Genomic DNA, 11,240 nt, shown 5'->3' with positions numbered 1-11,240 from the left:
TCAGTTAAAGACAGCTGTGAGGAACCTTGTCTCAGAGACTTGGACTCCAGGACCACAAATAAAGAGCCTTTTTGATTAGTTGAAATATTATATTATATTATGTTATGTATATTTTATAATAATGTTTCATTCTACTCTGTCATTAAAATAAGTGGTAAACAATGTTTAAGGGTGTCTCCTTTCTTGTCTGTATATTATGAACCGGTAGAGTTTGTCTCAGGAGAGGAGTTTCAAGATTGTACTGTTGGCATCCTGTTGGCATCCCCTGAAGACAGCCGAGTAAACATTGCTGGCCCTTCCTTTAAACCAACCTGCTTCCCACCCATCCATTGACAGAATTGCTTCCACCTTATTTCTCAGAGTCATAGAATGGTGCTATTGGGTTATGGCTACTTCTGACTCCCTTACTGTATCAAAGGAGTGAAAGAGAGCGTGATGGTCTCCCTTTCACTCTCATTTAGTTTGCCTTTATTCTAAGCACATGTGGCTTTTCAGTGATCCTGATTTATCCCCCAGTATTCTTAGCTTTAGGTGGTCCTAGGAAAATTCTTTGAAATCATTAAGTCATATTCTGGACTTAATTATGGAAAAGATGGTAGATTTATTCTGTTATATTCTGTTCAGATTCATATTATCTGAAAGGGGCATCAGTCTTCAAATTACATTGCTACATTGCTAAGACTCACTTTCAGTTCCATGAAAATTGGGTTGATCTGCTCTTTTTGCTTTCGTACAGCTGTAGCTGACTAGATTTCAACTTTCTCTTTTTCTTTTTAATAGTATTATATGTATTTCAGTTTTTAAGCTTTTGTTTGTACTTTTCTCCTGGAGCCCAGTTGGACTGTAAACTCATCAAGTTATTAAAGACTTAACAACTTAAGAAGATAGAAAATACATTCTTCCATGAACCTTAACCTACCTTGACCCCCACCCCAGTTATTCTCTGTTCCCTCAGTGTGACATTCATGTTCCTATCTCTATGCCCTTATTCATAGTGTTTCCTCAGCCTAAAAAGGAAATTTTACCACTGAAAATGAAATTCAAAAGCTCCCTCTGCTTTCTTCAATGCCCCAGTGAAAATAACACTTCTCTTTTCTTGGCACTTCCTCCCCATTTTGCTTTAGCACTTATTCGAATTAGTATGTACACACACGTATATATATGTACAAATATATATGTGTATATTTTCCCCTACATGTGTATCACCTTTTTCTTGGTTGGAACAGAATTTTCCAAATTTAGTTCAGACAACTCAGGATCTTTGCCTCAAACAGCACATCAGAATCCCTAAAAGAGAGGCCTAGGTAATCTTTATCAGTTGAGAGCTACTGATATGGGGCATAAACTCTCTGAGAGCAGGACCCATAGTTGATTCATTTTGATGGACAGCTAGCAGGTGTATTTGGGCTTGTAGTCAGAACCAGCCTGTGATTAGTCAGAGCAGGTGAACGAGTGGCAGTGTGATATGGGTATGATTTCCATATGTTTTGCCATATAGTCATTGATGTATATTTGAAGTAACCATCGCTGAAGTCATTTCTTTGTATTGAAATAATCAGATCTCTAGAAGGTTTTATTCAAATGCAAATACCATTTCATAGTAGTGCCTCAGTTCAGATTGGTTTATCAGATCAACCATAAAGGAATGGGCTTGGGGTGAGTAAATTTTAGAGAATACCATGAGATATCAACGGTCTCAGAGGGCAGACAAATTATTTATTGAAATCTGGGGTCCTACATGCCAATTTTACTGTTTTAAGGTTACCAAAATTTGGAAGGAGGGAAATTTAGAAGGGCAAATGCAGGTCAATGGGCTTTTAAGAATTTTGGTAAGGGACAGCTTAAATTTTAATATTTGAATCTTGGCTATGATTCACAGTCCAAAAGTGGTCTTAGTGTCTAATTTCCTTTAGTGCATATTAGTTTTCTTATGATGAGATCAGGGTCTTTATGCCAAAATAGAATATAACAGAATAAATCTACCATCTTTTCCATAATTTGATTACATTGTCGAGAGGCTAATTGTGAATGAAAATCAGTAAAAAGGGAAAGATTCATTGAAGACATTATTGACCTATTTTTTTTCCAATAGCTTAGGTGTTATTTTTAGTTGTGATGATAATTCTTACTGAATTTCATCTACCAAGTTGGTACACATGGGCAGAAAGTTAAATTTAGCTGACAACCTACAAATTAACTGATGGCATCAAAGTATAAATTATAATTCAGTGATTGTAGACATTTGTGACTTTTTTTTCTTTTAGCAAATTCCTTGCTACTTGAAAGTTAAAGTAGGGTGGAGATACAGGCAAGAAATTTACTAGAAAATTAACAGAAGCTCAATGAAATATTCTGGGATTAAGTGAAATTAAATGGGATAATATCCCAGAACAGTACGTTGTAAACTGTAAAGCATTGCATAAATATTTATTGTAAGAAATTGTTAAAGAGAAATTCATTGCATGATTATTTATTATTTGCATGACCTCAAGGCAGTCAGAAGCAGTACTCTTTAGCTAGTAAAAGTAATACCTTTTTGATAGAGGCCATACATATAGTAAATAGAACTGACATGATTGTTACTGATTTTATTGCTGTGTAAATACTAACAATTATTTTTTTTTATTTTCCCATACTGGTAAGCCAGCTAGTCCATCAAACAAATTTAATGTACTTTACAGAACATTGCAAGAGCACTGAACCAGGTGCTGTAAAGGAGTTAGTTATGATGGAAACAGAAGCTGTGTTTCTGTCTTTTGATAGCTTACAATTTAAGAGAAAGCAGAAACAAAGCCCATAAATGAGTATCAGAAGTTTATACTAACAATCACATAGAGAGCTCTGGCTATTCAAAATGTTATATTTAATTCTCTAAAAATAATTGTTCAAATTCTCCTTACTGCTACTTGTAACTCCCCCCATCCCAATACTGTCTGACTGTACCTGTATTGTTATGTCATATTTCCTTATCAACCTCTTTTCCTGTCCATACAGATTACTATGTCTGCCCTGTGGGTGCTTTCATTCAATCTTAATGTTTGCTTTTTCTGAGTACTTATCATTTGCTGTTACCATTACCAAGTTAACTTAAAGTTATAGCTTAAAAAACTTGTTATTTCTTTAAAAACCTACTGTTTCATTTACTGTTTGTACATAATCACAGAAAATTAAATGGCAGATTGTTGAATGCAGGGTTAAATTTTAAATGCTGATATTACCTAATTTTGATCAGTTCACTTCCCTTGTGTGTGTGCGTTTTTTAATAGGCTCATAATTGCATTGATTTGCTGAGCTGGCTTCCCTTTTGCTTTCTGTGAAAGAGTATGGCAAATGAGGTTTAAATCTTGTTAAAATTACAGAATTTACTTTCCCTCTAGGCTCTTTAAAATAATAGTTTTTTTTTTTTACTACCTCATTTATGGTCCCTAGATAATCATTATGCCAAATGAAAAGTGACTTTTTTTCTCAAGTTGAAAGGGGGAAAATTTTTTCAATAGTGTTATAGCTGTGAAGAACTGGAGTGTTTCTTAACATTTTTTGAGAGAATTAGACAAGTCTGTTTTTCACATTGAGAGTGGAGGGACTTGCCAATTGAAGTGGGTTTGATTGATCTGCCTAAGACAAAAAACACATTTTCTGACAAAGTGTTAATAAACTCTCTCCAGCAGTTGTAGGCTCCTTTCAAGATCTTACCGTTTGTTTTTGAAGTAGTGAAGTTTACAGAGAACTATTATAAGGTTCTAATTGAATTTCACAGGAGTAACCCTGGTGTGACCCAAAATGGAGGAAAAACCCAGCCCACAAAATCTCACCCTATGAAGCAACTCTCTGCAGACGCATTGATTTAGAACATGAAGTGGAAAAGAGAGGCCTAACTCTCAAGTAATTAGCCCTGGTTAATGAAGACTTTTAATATATGGCATGTTGATGTTGATAACTTCTGTGGGACGTAGGGAGATGAAAAAGATTGGCAGCTATAAAAGAGAAGTGTTTATTAAAACATTTTTTAAATGGCTGTAGGATATAATAAAAAGCCATCTATAAGAGAACTTATTAGAATTAAGCCTAGATGGAATCAATAATTTCACCACCTTCACCTTTCACAAAGCTTTTTTTGTTTTTTGTGAAAGCTTTTACACATTTCATGCAAATATTAACATATTATATAGATTATATGCTCTCTCCATTTTGGTGGACCACGCTAAAAGAGGTTTACGATACATGCACTAACAGGAAGGTTTCCATATTTAAGCAAACACTGATGCATTTATTTACTTATTTATTTATTTATATTTATTTATTTTTGACTGTGTTGGGTCCTCGTTGCTGCATGCAGGCTTTCTCTAGTTGCAGCGAGCTGGGGCTACTCTTCGTTGTGGTGCGTGGGCTTCTCATTGTGGTGGCTTCCCTTGTTGCGGAGCATGGGCTCTAGTTGCGCGGGCATCAATAGTTGTGGCACGTGGGCTCAGTAGTTGTGGCACATGGGCTTAGTTGCTCTGTGGCATGTGGGATCTTCCTGGACCAGGGATCGAACCTGTGTCCCCTGCATTGGCAAGGGGATTCTTATCCACTGCACCACTAAGGAAGTCCACACTGATGCATTTAAAACATTTTCCTTCTCAAGATAACCAGTGACTACAAGTGGACACATAAAACCTAACTTTGTAGATAAAAATTTCACCTGTGAGTTTACTAGTGTATAGCAAACTTTTCATCTATTGTGTCTTGATCTTCACAATAATCTTATGGTGTATGGAAGGCAGGTGATGGGGTTCTTACTTTTCATATGGGGAAACTGAGACTAAGAGAGGAAGTGACTTGAACAAGTTCAAACAAACTTAAGGTCACACCGTATATAAATGGGAGAGTGGGGATACATGCTGAGTATTTTAACTATATAAATAAAATATACTGTTTTAGTAGTGTATCTATTGCCTTATAAGCATGTCATGAGGGTCAAGTGAAATAATGTACAGACCCCTTAGTCCAGATCCCTTCACATGCTAAGTGCTCAGTATATGTTAGCTGTTATCGGCACTATTATTTTTATTTGACACTGACTCTTTGGGCATGAAAAACACTATTCAAATCCCTATATGTTTAGTTGGTAAATTGTAGTATAAATAATGCCCTCTATAGGTAATATAACCATTGGTAGTATTTTGGGGTCCTCAGCAAAAAAGAAATATGATAAATAACCAGCCTTCTTTCCCATTAAATTTCTCTGTGACATTTCAGTGGCTCCTTTAGTCAGAGGATATTCTGTATATCTGTGGCAGTGCCACTTAAAAATCCTCAAAAATGTTATTGGTCTCCTCTCAGGCTCCACTCTCATGGATCTGCCATGGGTCAAGGGTTATCGTGGGTTTGAGGTCTTTGAGGAGATGCACACTTGGTCCTCTCAGTATTATGGGTTGAAGCGGTCACTGAGTCTCCCAGGGTGTCTGTGATTGCGCATCTTCTGTGTGCTCTCTGCGGCATATATGATTGTCCAGAGTTCTGACTCCTGGAGAAGAGTTGATACTTCTTTTGAGTCTCTGGACTTAGAAATAGAGCATGAACCGAACAGCCATTCTGCACCCATAAGTAGTATGGATTATAGTTCTAAGTTGGTGCTTGCCTTGGAAATTGACCTGTGCTGGCCTGTGGAAGTATCTGACATGTACCTGCTCTGGTCCGGGAGACCAAAGCAGCAGGAGAGGCAGCCGTGCCTACTTCACTAATACAGGTGATTCCTATAAAAAATAAACGGTCTTATCACTAAAATAATTTACCAAGATTTAGGTCAGCTGGTGATATCATGACCAAAAAGAAAATTGTTAATTACCTGTCTTTATACAATGCTATGATAGGCAGTAAATCTACTATTTTTGATTATCAGACTTAACATCAACAATGAACACTCGTGATCAGATCTGATTTTTTTTTTTTACCAGTGTGTGACTTTAATTGGAACAGCAGAATTCAGATGGTAGGGCTTATGCAATGGAGACATAAGCTCCTGCCAGGACCTCGGAATCCTAAAAGGGAAGATCAGGAGAGAGGAGGCCAGGAGGGGCCTCTTCCTTACTCCTTTGGAATGTATAAGCAGACCAGACCTCTGCCCTTGTCCTTCAAAACAAAAGGGAGAACAAAAGATGGCAGGAATTCAGGATTTTCCTTCTTTGATTTTATAAAATTATATTGCCCCCATTACGTGACCTCAAAATGAAATCCAGGCTTTCCCTAGGGAGCAGAGACAGGACAGAAAAAAATTTGTTTGGGAGCTTCAGGCCTATTAACTCAAGAGAGGATGAAGAAAAGAAAAAATGCTTGGCATTCTTTTTTTACAGAAACAAGCATTACCTGACTGGGAAGGACAACTGTTTCCAAGTCACTTTATTATTCTAAGTCTTGGCGTATATTTCCTTGTTTTAAAACACTTGAAATATATTTTGTGGCAATAGTAAATGAATAGATCTACTCAAAATTAGAATTTAATGTGTAAGCTGAGGAGCTTGCACTGGTGAGTGATCTCCTTCGAACAAAATTGGTATTTCTGTTTCCAGTTAGAGGAGAAGAAATTTTTAGCTCTTCTCATACTTTAAAACATATTTTCTGACTCTGTTAATGGATTCAAGTTTCAGAGGCATTATATTCATAGAACTGACGTTAAATATGAGGGATTTCCATATCTAGTAGCTGTTGAAGTGGATCAGTCATGACTTGGGGAAAGTCACCCTGGCTCAGAAGTGTTTTCATAAAGATTTAATCCCCATCAAACATGTTTAATGAAAATCTTTCCCAAATCATCACATATCATCAACGAGTATTTATTTAGTGTCCATTTGCAAATGAATCTGCGTTAGATAGTTTTCAAACAGGTTGAGCAGCTGTGGTCCATACTGCCTGCTGGAAATTTACAGTAAATAAGAGCCTGGGGATAAAAGAAAAACAACCACAAATGATTTTTATTCAAAGACAAATGATACCTTAATTGGCAGTCTTATGATTGGATCTAAAATGCTGTGGCCTTTTAATTTTAAATGACATATGCAGACTCAGGTGCCGCAGACACACTAATAAAAAGACAATCTTGTATCCTCAGATAAATGCTTGGGAGCCCCTTGCCTGACTGTCTTTTAAGGATGTGTGGCATGCAGGGCAGGGAAACCAAAAGAGACCATGGGGCTATACATTCTAGTGCCTTGAAGCGTGTTATTTCTGTTAGCTGTGGCGGGAATACTCATGATAAGCATTTCTAAATAAAGATTTTAGGCATAGGGTTGATGAAAGCAGGCACTGAATCCTTCGCCCTCTCCTGAAGATGTGTGGGCCACAGGTGACAAAAGAATCAGTTCCTCTCATCACATCCCAACCTGACTACTTAGGTAGAAAAACGTGGTCCGGGTAATGGGTAAGCATGGCAGAATCCAAGTTTTGTAGGACGTGAAATTTATAATTTGGGGGGCCTCTTTAAAAAAAGGAATCAAATATATTGCTTCTGCAAAATTAAAAAAAAAAATAGATGAATGTGTGAAAATGTTGTAGGGTCGTTCCCAGGGTTTGAACAAAATGGGAGCAAGGGAAGGGCACTGAAATTAAAGTTTCATTATCTTCAAGGTAAAGCTTTCTTTGCTTCCAGCATACTTGGGAAGGTTAAGCTATGGAGACTATTTCTCTACTTCTTGATAGTTTATGGTCCCAGGTTAAGCTGTTGATTCATTCATTTATGCGTGTTCTGTAATGTTAAATTATGTCTGCAGTATTGCCCAAGGCATTCATTGATGTAGTATCAAGATTGTCTGCATATGTGTTTACCCACAGTATACATTTTTTAGGTCTGGCCAGTTAGTGCCCTTGTGTCCTCAGCAGGATGAAACAAAATAAAACAAAATGTTAGTTGAGAAGTAAAATCCAAATTCTTTATGTATTTAATCTTGAAAGAATCTGGTAAAAGAGAGGAAAAATGCTCCTGAGTATTTGGATATGAGAACTTTGGCAACAGTCATTACTGGGTGTTTGAAAGCTTTCAAACAAAACACAAGGATAATAGGAACTGAATAGCTGTCTAAATCACTGGACTTTAATAATAAAACTATTTCCCAGTAAAATGCCACCGAATGCACTATAGTTTGCATTCAGAATTGAAGTTCTGGATTAGCTAAGGTGAAATAAAGATGAATTTTACTGAATTCTAACTGGTGAGATAAATCATTGTTTTGTCATCACAGGTTTTGAGCGTTGAAGAACAGGTTAGCTTTTAATTTATTTGTTTTCTAAGAATAATCCTTTGCAATAACAATAGCAGAATGGAAATAAAATGGTTTAGGAAAAAAAAACCTGTTACATATCCTTTGCTTGAGTTTCCTATAGACCATGATCAGCTATCTGTAAATTGCTGGGGTAAAAGTAAATTACATCTTTTCCACATTCTCAGTTTCTTGCTACTTTTATGAGACTGAAATAGGTACAGCCCAGCTTAGAACTCAAAGATCATTCTTACTTGTCTTTAGGCTTCCTTACCAAAAACAATATGGTCATAAAAATATCATAATAATTATAATGACAAAGATTTATGGGAGGAATATAATAAGCCTATGGAGTGGGTACAGTCTTTGGTGCGCTGCCCAGATCCCCTTTACTAGGTTGCTGCAACCATCCCCACATGCTGTAGGTGTTGGCTGCTCAGAGCTCATAGATGCATTCTTCTGGAGGTTGGCTCTTGGCTGATATGAGCCAACTTGCCTGAAAAATGCCATAGGCTAATGATTGGCTGACATGGGAGGGTGATAGCCCACCCCCTTGCCTCTAGTTGAACTAATCTATGAGGTTCAATTCATGCTCCCAAGGTCCCTGTGGAACCAGTCTGAGGCTAGGCTGCTCCTGAAGCTACATCATTGTCCAGCTTCTTCCCCTGCCCAGCCTGTTTCCTTTAGTTTCTTGAAAGCACTCCCTTAATAGATCACTTGCCCAAGAATACCCAGTTCAAGTGCTGCTTCTAGGGAACCCAACCTAAGACAAATTCACAGCAAAATCAGACTACATTGAGTGCTTTGTATTTCCATTTAAGTTTTTGAGGAATGGAAGTGACAAACGGTGGGAGAAAGGATAAAAGTAGTGGGTATATTTCCATAACTTTAATATTTACAATGGCTGACTAGCAAGCAGAAGAGTGAACTTTCAAATTAAGCATAGAATAATTTTCCATAGATCTTGGCATCAAATCTGCACAATGCCCTTCTCCTAAGAAGTGAATTTTGCTAGTCATTTTGAAACCAAGCTGTGTATTCTGGCATGGTTTGACATTTGCCCCTTGGTCAGGGTCAGGCATTCTGTGATACCAGACAGCCAATTTCAAGCATTGCTGGAGCCACAAAATGAGCCATTCGTATGACAACAGAAACCTTAGAAAAGGCAGGTGATGCAGGATGCTTGGGCTTCTCTTGGCAGTTCTGCAGCAAAGCCAGATGCCAAGCTGTTTATCCGTCTGCTGTTGACTTCACTCTGAATGTTAAACGGGGCACAACACCTGTTGAGTTAGAAACAGTTTTGAAATGAGTAAATGATCTTTTATAAAGGCCAGATATAAAGTCATAATTCCAAGATCACTGATATTAATATGACGTTTTGGTAGCCAAAGGATTTTTCTCAGTATCTGCAGAATAGCATGCATAGACTTGGCGATTGTGATTCATACCTTGAAAGGCCATTTTGGATGCAAACTTTGGAAGACCTTGCCTAGAGGTTGCAGATGTTTTGAAAAGATAGTCAAGTTGACTTTTTCCCCCATTTATTTTGAAAATGAAATGACTGAATGAAGTGGCTAGTGTGTCTGGAGTGCCAGCAGGGAGATGTAGGAGATGAGGCTGGGTAGAAATGAGGCAGGATAATGAAGGACTCCGGAAGTATTTAGGATCTTATTATAAATTGAGAGGAGCCATTCAATGGTTTAAGCATGGAAGCTATGATTACTTTTGTATTTTAGTGAGTAAACTTTCAGATAAACATAATCTCTCTGGAACCTCAAAATAACTCCAACATAAGAAGGTCTGTTACTCCACTTTCACATAAGGAAACTGAGGCTTAGGGACATTTAGTCACTTGTCTAAAGCCACACAGCTATGTAGTAGAGTGAAGACTGAGCCTCCAGTTCTGATTCCAAATCCTGCCATGCAGTTTTCATGAGTGGTCACAATAAAAATTCAACAGAAGAGAAATTCCAATCCAAGAGGGCAGACTATGCACATATGCCCAACTAAAATTGATGAAAAAGAAGTATTGCAAAAATAGGTCAAGGGAGAGATAAGAGTTGGCAATAGTGATGCTTCCAACTGCATCACCCTCGCACACAGAAGCATCCACATTGCTGTCACTGTGTGGGAAGGGAAACCATGTATACTTTTTTGCATTGGCAATTGTCACAACCAGGTGCACACGGAACATAGAATATTTTCCCAAATCTTAGGGAGAAGCCTACATCATTTTGTAGAAGCAAATAAAAAGACAATCTTCTACTTTATTTCCAGACTGCTTTTACCGGGCCAATCATCTACATGAATTGCAAAGGTGTCCACAAGGTACTGAAAAGTTTTATTTTCAGACAGGTAGATTTCTGGTCCTTTGCCTTGTCTTTCTAAGGTAACACTATGTAAAACATTTTGGGGTATTTCCTGGAAGTCCAATGGTTAGGACTCCGTGCTTACACTGCCGAGGGCCCAGGTTCCCCTGGTCAGGGAACTGAGATCCCACAAGCCGCACGGAGCAGCCAAAAAAAAAAAGGCAAAAAGAAAAAATAATTAAAAAAACATTTTGTCAGAGTGCTGTAGTGGGGATAGGTGGCTCTAGTCCCTGGGTTGGGGCTTTAGACTCAAGCCAGATGGCTGGGATCGAGCCTGTCAGACTAGATACCTGGTGGTGATAAACACATCCTCAGGTGAATGCTCAGTGGGTAAATGGACAGGTGTTGTGTGGAGTTCTGACCCTAGGGTTTTCACTTAAAACTAAAGTTCTTAGAATACACAAATGATTGTCTGTCTCATATTATACATGTATAGGAATATGCAGCATTAGTGGGGAATGAGCCCATCCTGGTGACTCACTGTGTGCCCTGCATTTTTAGTGTCTCTGGGTAAGAGAACAACATCAAGAATCCACTGCTTCTGTGACTGCTGCCTGGTGATCACATCAAAGAAATTTGCTTTGCTTACTTTGTAGAGAAATATTTGATGTAGGTATATTGAAGATCATTTTTTTTGTTA

Source organism: Delphinapterus leucas, chromosome 9 (genome assembly GCF_059928025.1).
Source record: "Delphinapterus leucas isolate spDelLeu-1000000601 "Yukka" chromosome 9, BTC_Dleu_Yukka2, whole genome shotgun sequence".
Lineage (NCBI taxonomy): Eukaryota > Metazoa > Chordata > Mammalia > Artiodactyla > Monodontidae > Delphinapterus > Delphinapterus leucas.
Note: the sequence above shows the minus strand (reverse complement) of the source record.